The following is a 12,385-nucleotide window of genomic DNA, read 5'->3' as shown; positions in this document are numbered from 1 at the left end:
CTCTGCTCCATTCCAAAGGAACCTGTTCTTACTGCTCTGCATTTGCTCAAGTTATTGTTTACCTGTCTGGAATGTTATCTCCCTATATTTAAGGGCCTTTGCCAGGGCCACTCCCTTCTCAAGGCTTAAAGGAATCCCAATTATTTAATTTCCAGTCTTTACACCACTGTCACCTAATCAACCTATTACAAATGCAATCTGGGAAAACGTGAACTGAAATTGAATTCCATGCATTCATGATTTTGTCAGGATGAACCCAACTACTATTTATAACTTTAATGCTCTAAAAAACAAACAAACAACAACAACAAAACCCAGTGTAAATTCTCAAGCTCTATTTCAAGGGATACTACTAATTTAGGAGGTCTGGAGCAGAGTCTATGACTCCTATCTTGACTTGAATCTTAGTTGATAATGATGCAGTAGGCAGACCACACTGAGAAATACTTTCATATCCCTCAAGTTATTTCTTTCTACTTTGTATTACACACTCCCTGAATTGCAGAATGATCTCTGAAGCAACTTTTATATATCTGGTCTTGCTTACACATGTTTTAAAGAAATTGACTTTTCTTTGTACCCAAGTTTTTTTTTTTTTTTTAAATTAGAAAGATAGTCTATTTCTGTTAGTGCAACACACCCAAAGAAGGAAGTAATAGTAACTATCCATCTTTATAGACTTCCATCGTGACTTCAGGGCAGGATTTTAACAATAACATAGCCCCAACTGCTTCTCCCTTAGGATGAGAGATATTGGTGACTGCTCTGGAGTCACAGAGGTGGTCCTCACATTATCTGGACAGGAAAGAAGAACCAGCCATAGTGCCGGTGGAATGATGGAAGGTCTTGAGGTAATGGTCCAGAAATTTTTACAGCATGATGTCTTCACTGTCAAGATTAAAACTTTTCCCCGGTGCAGTAACACACTCCTGTAATCCCAGCAGCTCAGGAGGCTGAGACAGGAGGATGGAGAGTTCAAAGCCAGCCTCAGCAATGGAGAGGCCCTAAGCAACTCAGTGAGACCCTGTCTCTAAATAAAACACAAAATAGGGCTGGGGATGTGACTCAGTGGTTGAGTGCCCCTGAGTTCAATCCCTGTTGCCCCCCCCTCAAAAACAAAAAAGATTAAGACTTTCGAGGGTATGGTTTCTATCTGGCTTATATCAGTTTTCACACATTATGCAATAATTTTTGTTGAATGAAAAAGAGAATAAGTAAATGGTACATTGGTCAGGAAAACAAGTACGTGGATACTCTGAAACTCGTTTCAAGGTGGGTTTGGAGGGAATGACTGTGATTAATGAATACATCCCCACATGGGCCATTTTTCCTTAGTGAACAGAAAATCTGATGCTTATCCAATATGTACCTTGGTTTTTCTAAACCACAACATATTTTAAGACTTTTGAATATGGGTATTATACAAACATTTTGCATTATTAAGCTTTTGCTCAAAATTTCTTTACAGTTGTATCTGCTAAATTCAATACTGTACATCCACATCCAATCTTATAAGCATACTAAATTTGGAGATTGCTTCTTATGTTTTGCTTGAAAAAAGTTACTTTAGCTATTTCCTTCTCATATGTCTTTAAAGGAATTTAGGATTCAGGAGACGATGTAACACAGAAGTGTAATAATTTTAGAAGACATTTCTGTCACATCTTGGTTGAATCCTTTTATTTTTGCCCTGAGCTCCAGTTTTCTCACCCATAAACTGGAGTTAATACCTACTTTCTAGAAGAATTGAGGATGAACTAAAATAACATGTAATGAATGTATCAGCCTTAGCCTATTTTTTTACCTGATGTAGGCAAAGGCAGACAGACTGAGCCACTGAAAGGGAATTGCTGCCAGAAGGTAAATTAATGAAAAGGGACTTTGAAATTTGTACATTGACTTAGAAAATTCAGCACACAAATTTTGTATAAAAATTATTGTATGATTATATTCTGAAGAGCATTACAAAGGGCTAATCATTTTTATTATCTCATGCCACCTGGTGTCTTTTCCAAGTTACTACAACACATAATTGTCAGTTTTTAATAAAAATAATTGTAGTTAATATTTGTCAGACTTTCTTTTTCTGAGCCAGACATATGTAAATCATTGACAAGTGTTTACATGTTAATAAGTTAATTATTGATCAACTGTTATTAGTAGTAATTTTTATATAGTATGTGATTTTATCATGATATCTCTGTAGATAATTCTTAATGTTCTCCCTAGGAGACTCAGGAAGGTTAAATGATATACCTAAGGTAACACAGCCAGAGATGGAAGGACTGCCCTTTAAAACAATTACCTCTCTCACTGCCTCTAAGGTATATGGTAGTTAATCTAACCTAATTGATTTGTGTAGCACTTTTTCTTTTATATGATGATCCTTTCAATGTAACAATGTTATTGATAATCTCTTAATACAGTTTCTTTCTTTAGGGTTAACTGAATAATCTGCTTAATTTCTCTAATAGCTTTTTATCTGTATCTCTTTAAAAGGTTTTTAGTGGTTGCTGTAGGAATTCAATATTCATTCTTAACATATGACTGTCTACTTAGATCTAGTATCACATGTCAGGCAAACTGAGAACCTTGTACAGTATAATTCCATTTACGCCCTATCCTTTATACAATTGTCATATATTTTACATCTAAATATACTACAAACCCCATAATATAATGTTCTAATGTTTATTAAATATGCATTTGAGTTTTACCATTAAGAAATAAAAAAGATAACTTTTACTTTATCCACCTATTTACTGTTTTTGATTCTTTCCTTCTGTTTTATATTATTTCCCTCTTTCCATTTCAGATTTTAGAAATTTGATTCTTCTTTCTCTCTTTTTTCTAGATCTGGTCAATCTAACTAAATATTCATCAAGAAAATTTTTTGATGTTTTCAAAGAACCCAACTTGTGATTTCATTAATTTTTCTCTATTTTTCATACTCTTCATTTCATTAATTTCTACTCTAATCTTTATCATTTTCTTCCTTCTACTTGTTTCAGGCTTAGTTTACTCTTCCTTTTCCAGTGTCTTAAGGTAGGAATTTAGGATATTGGCTTGAGAACTTTCTTGTTTCTTTTTCTTTTCCTTCCTTCCTTCCCTTTCTTCCTAGTGGTACTGGGGATTGAACTCAGGGCCTTGTGCCTGCTAGGCAAGTCCTCTACAACTGAGCTACATCCTCATTCTGTTTTATTTTGTATTTTGAGACAATGTCTTGCTAAATTGCCAAGGCTGGACTTGAACTTGCAATTCTCCTGCTTCAACTTTTCAAGGCTGTGATTATAGGCATACACCACTATGTCCAGAAAGGTTTTTTTTTTTTTTTTTCAGGTACTGGAGATTGAACCCAGAGCCTTACTCATGCTAGGCAGGCGTGAGTACTGAGCCACATTTGTTGTTCTTTCTTCTTTGTTTATTTAGATATTTTACAACCATAAATTTCCCTCTACATATTGCTTTAGCTGCATCTCATTAGTTTAAATATATTTTTTCTTTATTTTCATTCCTCTGAATGAATTTTCTACTTTCCATTTTGATTTCTTTTTTGACTTCTTGATTGTTTAGTAGTATGTTTTTAATTTCACATACTTGTGAATCTCCCAAATTTCTCTGTTATTGATTTATAATTTTATTTAGATTGTAACCAGAGTACTTTGTATTATTTCTATTATATTGAATGTACTAAGACTTATTTTGTGACCAAACACATAGTATATCTTAGAGACTGTTCCATGTGCATCTGAGAAGAAAGTATTTTATGTATTTTTAGGTAGAATATTTTATAGACATCAGTTAGGTCTAATTGGTTCATAGTGTGTTCAAGTCTTCTATTTCCTTGTTGATTTTCTGCCTAGTTGTTCTATCCATTATTGAAAGTTGAATACTAAAGTTTCAACTATTGTTGTTTAATTATCTATTTCTACTTTCATATCTGTCAATTTTTCTATATGTATTTTGGTGCTCTGTTGCTAAGTGCATATGTGTTTATTATGTTTTCCTGATGTATTGATTTTCTTGTTATAAAATGTCCCTCTTTAGCTATTGTAATTTTTTACTTTGAAGTTTATTTCTGATATTAGTATAGCCACTCTATCTTTCATATAGTAGAATGGTATACAGTTATACAATTATCATGTACCAGCATATCATGGCATACATAATATACAGTTATTTGTCACTTAATGAAAGGGATACATTCTGAGAAATGCATCATTATGCAAGTTCATCCTTGTGTGAACATCATAGTTATTTACACAAATCTAGAAGGCATAGGGCAATCATTCAATGTGGCCCTTTGGTACAATTAAGAGACATGGTAAAAACAAGAAGTATGTTGCTGGTATAACATAGTTTAGTGTTCCAGAGTAAACTTTTTTATAAAAGTGGAAGGAACATACATTAAAATAATGAAAAAGTGTAATATACTAAATACATAGTTTTTTATTATCATTATTGGTTATTACATACTATTCATAATTGTACATGCTTTACTTTTACATGACTAGCAGTACAGTAGGTTTGTCTACACCAGAATAACCACAAATATGAGTCATGTGTTATGCAACAATGTTGCAAAGACTATAGCATCATTAGAAAGTAAGAATTTTCCAGTTTCATTATAATCTCACAGGCTACTCTTCTATATGTAATCTACTCTTAACCCAAACTTCATTATATAGCATATGACTGTTATCTTTTTCTATTATTTTTCTTTCATATTTTTGAATCTAAAGTGAGTTTCTTATAGACAACATTTAGTTGGATCTTGTTCTTGAGTACTAAAGTTTCAACTATTGTTTTTTATCCAATCTGACAATCTCTGCTTTTGATGATCTATTCTTTTTCTGCTTCTATTGAAATGATCAGATGCTTTTATTTTTCACTATGTTGATATGGTTAATAGCATTGATTAATTTTTAAACATTAAATCAATCTTGTATTCCATGAATAACTCCTTGGTTGTGAAGTACTTTTGTTTTTTTGTATTGCTTTATTATAATTGCAAGTTCTATGAGCCTACTTCCAAGTTAATTTACTTTTTACATGTACATAAACTTGTAGTTTGTAGACCACTGTTAACCCTACTTTTATGTTTATATGTATAAATCATATATGTTTAATTTGTTCACCTTTACTGGTTTTATTTTTTTAAGGAGAAGATGTAAGGAGATTCAGATTTATCAGGCTCTATTATTCTACAGGAAAAAAAGTATATAAAAGTCATCTTTTCGTGACAAGATTCTAGCTTATGTTGAAGAATCAGGAGGAAAGACTTTTATTGTGGGATTTTTTAAGAGAAAGGAATCATCCAGGTATCTCCTGGGCAGATGACTGTTTGGTCATTACATGTTCTTTGGGCTTCCAAGAATCAGTTCCCCTTTTGTGGGTAGCAGTTCCTGGATTTATGTTTTGGTAATCTTTTTTTGTTTTGTTTTTAACTCTGTGCACAATCTTGTCCTAAAAGATATCCTTCTTTTCTGTAGTCAAGAGACAGCAATGAACTATCTGGACCAACCAGGTTCTCTTTTCAAGGTGCTGAATCTTGAAAAGATAAATAAGATAACTGGATCTAAGTGATCTAGGACTTTTAATATCTTTACAAGTGTGTATTTAAATTAACTACTGTTAACCTGTGTCTCTGGGGCTGCTTTAGTTTTTGTTCTTTTTGAATATGTCTTTAAAATTTTTTTTATGAACCATATCATGTTTTCAAAAGTACTTATTATTCTACTTAAGTTAGCCAGAAATGATTTCGGTAGTTGAAACAAAATAACCCTAATTGATAAAAGACTGATTAGGGAAGGATGGAAGTTGTTTGTTTCTCTACAGAGAACACAGTGTTCTAAACTCCTAAACAGCTTATGGTGTTTAGGGGGTTTATCTGTATGACATGAGGATTATTTATAAAAGACCCTGGCTGGGAAAGCTTGTTTGAAATGCAAATGTTCTACTTCTGGGCCTACTAATTAAGGATTTCTCAGTGAGAGGCCCAAAGAATCTAAAATTTGAACAAATTCCTCAGGGATTACTTTGCAAAATAAATTTTGGAAACATAGCATAAGGATACAGGTTTTGAAAGATGAAAATATGGGTTAAAAATCTATAAATTGCTTACATTGAGGCCAGTCAATTTTTCTCATCATGATTTCTCATCCATGAAATCAGTGTAGTAAGATCTTGGTCATCAAGTTGTTTTAAGAGATTGATATATGCATGCAAAGGATTTTCATACTGCCCCAAGAAGGAGAATTGCATTAGTCTTAGTGGTCAAGACCACGAACTTCTACATTCCTCCACCTAGGAATATCTGTCTACATTTAGGTGGTTAGACTCCAAAATCAAAGTCTCTGGTAAAAATTGTGAGTTGTCAGAATCTGGTTGAAAGTCATTTAAATCCACAATAACAATGTATGACTACATTTATCTATGATGTTTAGACAAATGTACTTTCAATTGAGAACTTTTCTTGAAGAATTAGAATAGGTTACAATAGCCAAACACCACACAAAAGTAGTTGGTTTGTACTTAGAAGCCTTGTTCTATAAAAGCCAAAACTGAAACCCAAACCAAAATAATAGTATAATACAACTTTACATTGTGAAATTGTCTTTCACTCAAGCTCCATGTCAAACAAGGCTGGGAGAGGGTCAGATGACTCTCCATGTAGTGTTACTCCAGGGCACTGATGGATGCCCAGTTCTGGAGTGTTAGTGCTTAATGAGGCAGGGGATGAGAATACAGAGAATTGGCCAGCAGCTCTTAAATTCTTACATTTAGAAGTAGGGATCTACATTTTTGCTCAACGACTGGCAAAGCAAATCACATTACCATGCCTAATATCAGGTGGTTTGGAAGTGCAATCGGCTTGAGTTGTTTTTTGCGGGGGTTGGGCAGGTTTTTTTTTTTTTTTTTTTTTTTTCAGTTCTAGGGGTTGAATCCAGAAGGGGTTTGCCCCTGAACTGCATCCCCCACCACTCTCCATATTTTATTTTGTGACAGGGTCTTGCCCAGAATGGCCTTGAATTTATGATCCTCATGCCTCAGTCTCTGGAGTCACTAAACTATAGGCAGGCACTATCCTGCTCAGCTCCTGAGTTCTTAAAAGTAGAGGGAATAGAACTATTTGTATAACTAATGTTGACCACATGGAGCTGGATATTAGCAACCTATTCTAATGTGAAGTACCAATTGAGTACCACTGGTCTAGGCTTACACTCTGAAAGAAAGGATGAATCATTGTTTCTACTTAGAGTCTCATATTAACTTGAATAGGTAAAAAAGTGAGCCTCAGGGGCTGGGGAGATAGCTCAGTTGGTAGAGTGCTTGCATCATAAGCACAAAGGCCTTGGGTTTAATCCCCAGCACCGCAAAAAAAAAATGCCTGATATGATACAGGCAGACTTCTGTTTTGCCTTTGCCTACGAGTGGCTTAAAAGGAGTGGGAAGAACCAGTTCACTGCTTGCCTGCCTCTGTGGTCTTTCCTGCCTTCCTATCTGGCTCACTATCCTGTCTTGCAATACTCTAGCAAAGCCTCTTTTTCTTTTTTTTTTTTTTTTTGCGGTGCTGGGGATTGAACCCAGGGCCTTGTGCTTGCAAGACAAGCGCTCTACCAACTGAACTCCAGATCAAAGTGATAACAGACAGAAAAAAAAAAAAAAAAAAAAGGTGGGGAAGGGAAGATATAAGTCTCAAAAAGTGTCTTTTGGTTTAAATATTTATGATTATGTAAGCCATAACTTTAATTAGGCTTTTAGAAACCTGGCGATACTCAAATATTATCCTTGGAATTAAAAAAAAAATCACTACTGCCACATGGTATGGATTGTTACAGATAAATAGTCCTCTCTGAATCATTGTTTATATACACAGACAGATATCAGTATCTGACTCTGAGCCATCATTTGTATCTAAATCCTTCCAACAGGCTGAGCATAAACTGAAGATAATGTCACTTGAAGGATGTCCTCTCTATAGTTACTGCACATAGGACTGCTGTCCATGTGGGATGATTCACATGCCTGAAAACTGATCACAGTGCATCTCAGGCCTCTGCAGGGGATGAGAAGACAGAAATTGCCAAGATGCTTAGGAAGAATGAAAGAGGATTAACTTGTATACTGGGTGGGATGGGTGGTTTAGATTCACTGGTTGGCTTAAAATTATGCTGATTCAATGCAGTGATTGGCACATGCAAGGCTCTCAATACACATTTGTGAATAGTAGCTTAGGATTCAACCTAAATAACTCCTAAATTCCCTCAAGAGTCTTCCAATAGTGTCCATTCATCCTTTACTTCACTATCTTTAATGATAGAGAATTGTTACATTCCAAGATAGCCTACTTGATGAAAAGTTCTTTATATTGACCAAGAATTTAGTTTTTCCTGTTTGTTCTTCTTCCTGCTTGAGCTAAGCAGCAAACTTAACCCTTCTGCAAGAGAGCCCATCAAGTATTGAAGGAGAATTAGTATATCACTTTCAAAATCTTATCTAGACCAAATACTTGCAGTGTCCTTAATTATTATATTCCCTAAATCATAGGATGTTCTATTGGAAGAAATTTATTAAATAATTTATAAATCCTCTGTAACAATGTAAGCATCCTTCTGATAATTTATCAAAAACATGCATCCATTTAGCTTCTTTTCTGTTACCAACTTTCTGACTGTTATAATTGAATTGTGTCCACCCCACTAAAATATATTTTGAGCCTGACCCCTAGTACCTACACCTAAGTCCCTTGGAATGTTAAACTCTTCAGAAATAGTGCTATTACAGATGTAATTAGTTAAGATGAGGGGGTCATACTGGAGTAAGGTGGGCTCCTAATCCAATATAACTGGTTTTCTTATTAAGAGATTGAATATAAAGGATGTGGGGACACACAGGGAGAATGCCATGTGATGAGAGGCAGACTAGATTTATACAGCTGTAAGCCAAGGCATGCCAAAGATTGCCAGAGAAACTAGGAAGAGGCAAGGACAAATTCTCCTTCAGATTTCAGAGGAAGCATGTCCCTGCCAACAACTTGACCTTGTCTAGCCTCTAGAACTGAGACAATACATTTCTGCATCTTGCTTATTTGTATTTTGTTTTAGCAACCCTAGGAAACTAATATACCGCTTTTTTGTTTTGTTTTGTGTTTTGGTACCGGGGATTGAACCCAGGAACACTTAACCACTGAGCCACATCTCCAGCCCTTTTTTATATTTTATTTAGAGACAGGGTCTTGCTGAGTTGCTTAGGGCCTCACTAAGTTGCTGAAACTGGTTTTGAACTCATGATCTTCCTGCTTCATTCTCCTGAGCCATTGGGTTTACAAATATACTGGTTTTGACCATATTTTAGACTTCATTTTTGGAATGATCCTATTGATATCATTCATTCCAAGTAGTAATTTAGTGCATTCAGGAAAATCAGGGAGTTCTTCCACTTAAGTATCCCAAGTCTTTAATTAAAACCAATTTCAAACGAAATTGGTTCAAAGTCTGTGAACTTGTCAAGCATGTTGGAGGAGAATGAATCTCTTAATCCACATATAGAGGTGTACAAACATAACTTATTTTCCTATAACTTGATTTTTTTTTTTTTTGCGGTGCTGGGGATTGAACCCGGGGTTTTGTGTTTGTGAGGCAAGCGGTCTACCAACTGAGCTATCTGATTTTTAAACAATAACATTTTAAAGAGAGCATTTATATGCCATGGTAGGGCTGGACCACAGAGGACATGAAGCTGGAGTTCTCTCTCCTCCTGCAGTGCAACAAAGATGCAAAGAACCAGGAACCATAGCGCGCACTTGTAATTCCAGCAACTTGAGAGGCTGGGGCAGGAGGATTGTGAGTTTGAGGTCAGCCTCAGCAACTTAGCAAGACCCTGTCTCAAAATGATTAAAAAAAAAAAAAAAAGGGTTATAGATGTAGCTTGGAGGTAAAGAACTCCTAGGTTAAATCCCTAGTACCACCCCCACATATGAGAACAGATGTTGAGAAGTGGACCCACCCTATGAGGCAAGAGACTCAGAAAAGTTTTCCTAGAGTGTTCTTAGGCTTATATTCCTCTGCTATGGAAAGCAAGCTAATTATATTACAGAAACATGGAATAATTCATATAGTTTGCATACAGGCAAATACTGAGGCAAAAATTATTAAATCAAACTTTCAACAACTATTTGGATATTTAGTCTTGGATATTGCAGTTCACCCAGTTGAAAATATAATATGTTTTTCCCTATGAATAAAGGATTAATTGAGGGAGCTTATAAACTAGAGGAAAAGTTCTTGTGCATGGAAATGCAGGATCTCCAGAAGTGCTGGCTTTGTTATTGTACACATTTTGGAAATATTTGGGATGAAATACAGAGCTGCATGTGCTTATATTCAGGAAAGAAGATCTTTAGACCGAGTATACAGCTCAGTAGTAAAATGTATGCTTTTTTTGCAGTGCTGGAATGGAAAACAGGGACTTGCACATGCTAGGCAAGTTCTGTACACTGAGCCTCATCCCCAGTCCACTAGAACATATGCTTAGCAAGCTTGAGGCCCTGGGTTCCATCCACAGCACTGGAAAAATAAATAAGCAAAATGAAAAGTAAGAAATACATAAAAGATGAGACCTTGTGTTAATTCTAGTGTTGGATTTGTCCATCCACTTCAGAAATATGATGCTATCTACCTTGAAAAATCAACAATGCTGATCATGCTGCCACTCCAGGTAGAGAGGGCATCATCTGTTCCTTCAGGTACTGCAGACAGTTTGAAGACAACACAGGAAGAAGATGATTCTGCAAACATGCAAGTGTAGCACAGAATGACTGACTCAAGAGATTATTAAGATGTAAAATTCTATTTGGAAAAAGGAGAAAATACTAGCAATAATAATAATATGAATGGAGATCAAAGATGGCGGACTAGAGGGAGGCTACGTTCCTTGTTGCTCCTTAACGCCGGTTTCAAGCAGAGGATATCTGTTGCTCGGTGAGGCAGTTTTTGCTGCTTTATCGATCCTATGGTGTTTACCCATTTGTCTGCTGTGATGACCTGCAGTCTGCCAGCATATCGACACCTTTTTTGAGAGCAGATAGCTCACTGTCAGGCGTCTATCATCCGCCATTTGCCTGCCTCTCACCTGTCCATCGCCTGCCTTACACCTATCCATCAACCAGTGCACAAGGTTCACCTCCCAATCGTCCGACAACAGTTCGCAAACTGATCGCCAACTGCCAGTGGAGCACCAGCTGTCTGCTGCTGCCTGGAAGTTCACTGTCACAGTACCTGCAGGTTTGATTACATGTGGCTGCCGCCATTTTGAGACAACAGCCAGGCCCCATAGGACCCTGGCCAGACTGACTGAGCCCCATCTCCAGGATCCCTCAGCCCGACCCATCACTCCCTGCCTATGGGGCCCTTACATCGAATGACTGCTCCTTGCCACTAGGACCCCCAGAACAACTGACTGCTCCCTATCACTGGGACCCCAGACCAACTTATTGCACCCGGCCTCCAGGATCCCGCAACCACACCAAACACACTGGACCTCCAGGACCTCTGCCGGACCAACCACATCCCACCTCCAGGACCTCCAGCCGACCACGTCCACACCCTGAGCTGCAGCTCCCCATTTGCCAACACATTTGGAAGCCAGAATGGCCATCTTCGATAATCCTGGAAGCTGTAGCTCCGATCTTTGGGTGGGGCAAATTCCATCCTGCAATGCCTGCTGGAGGCTTGAAGCTCATTGTCAGGTACCTCTCATGCATCAGGCTACTGAAGACTGGAGGTATCATTAGTATATGACTGTTATACAGTAGATTTTCTTTTCTCCCTTTTAAAAAAAATTAAGTTTTTATTTCTTTACTTTTCTTGCTCTTTTCCTTTTGTTTACCTGTTCCCTCAGAGTCTCTTTCTCCCTTTTTTGCATGCTAACATCCGATTTCTTTTGATTACACTCTCACCCTTTCTATTTTTTAGAAATACTGTATATTATTTTCTTAACCCATTAACAGCCACATTTTACATCCCTCTTCATCCTCTTTGTCCTCCATTAGAAACTGCGGACCTTATTGCAAACCTGTTTGTTTTACCGAAGATAATATTTGAACTCATTTTGTTATGACAATTTTGTTATTGTCCCCATAGGGGCTATTTGGTCTAGGATTGGATAGTGTCTGAATTGGGCACTGCTAATATTGATCTCCCCTTAAAGAAAGGGTTTTGGAAACCTATAGGGCCACTATAAGCCTATAGGGGGAAATCTGCAATACCCCAGATATGCACTGCTAGAGGGGAAGATACATGAACAACATGAAAAAACAAGGGAAGAAAATGATCCAAACAAACCTAGATTCTATATTAATAGAATCCAATGACAGTATGGTAGA

The 12,385-nt window shown here is 36.6% G+C and overlaps 1 pseudogene; it reads left to right on the top strand.

Annotated features, from left to right (window-relative positions):
• The first annotated feature begins 743 nt into the window (after nt 1-743).
• LOC124989256 (serine/threonine/tyrosine-interacting protein-like) lies at nt 744-10,809 on the top strand (annotated as a pseudogene).
• The last annotated feature ends 1,576 nt before the right edge of the window (nt 10,810-12,385 follow it).

The sequence above is a fragment of the Sciurus carolinensis genome, chromosome 7, assembly GCF_902686445.1.
Source record: "Sciurus carolinensis chromosome 7, mSciCar1.2, whole genome shotgun sequence".
Classification (NCBI taxonomy): domain Eukaryota; kingdom Metazoa; phylum Chordata; class Mammalia; order Rodentia; family Sciuridae; genus Sciurus; species Sciurus carolinensis.
Note: the sequence above shows the minus strand (reverse complement) of the source record. Positions and strands in the feature narration are given on the sequence as shown.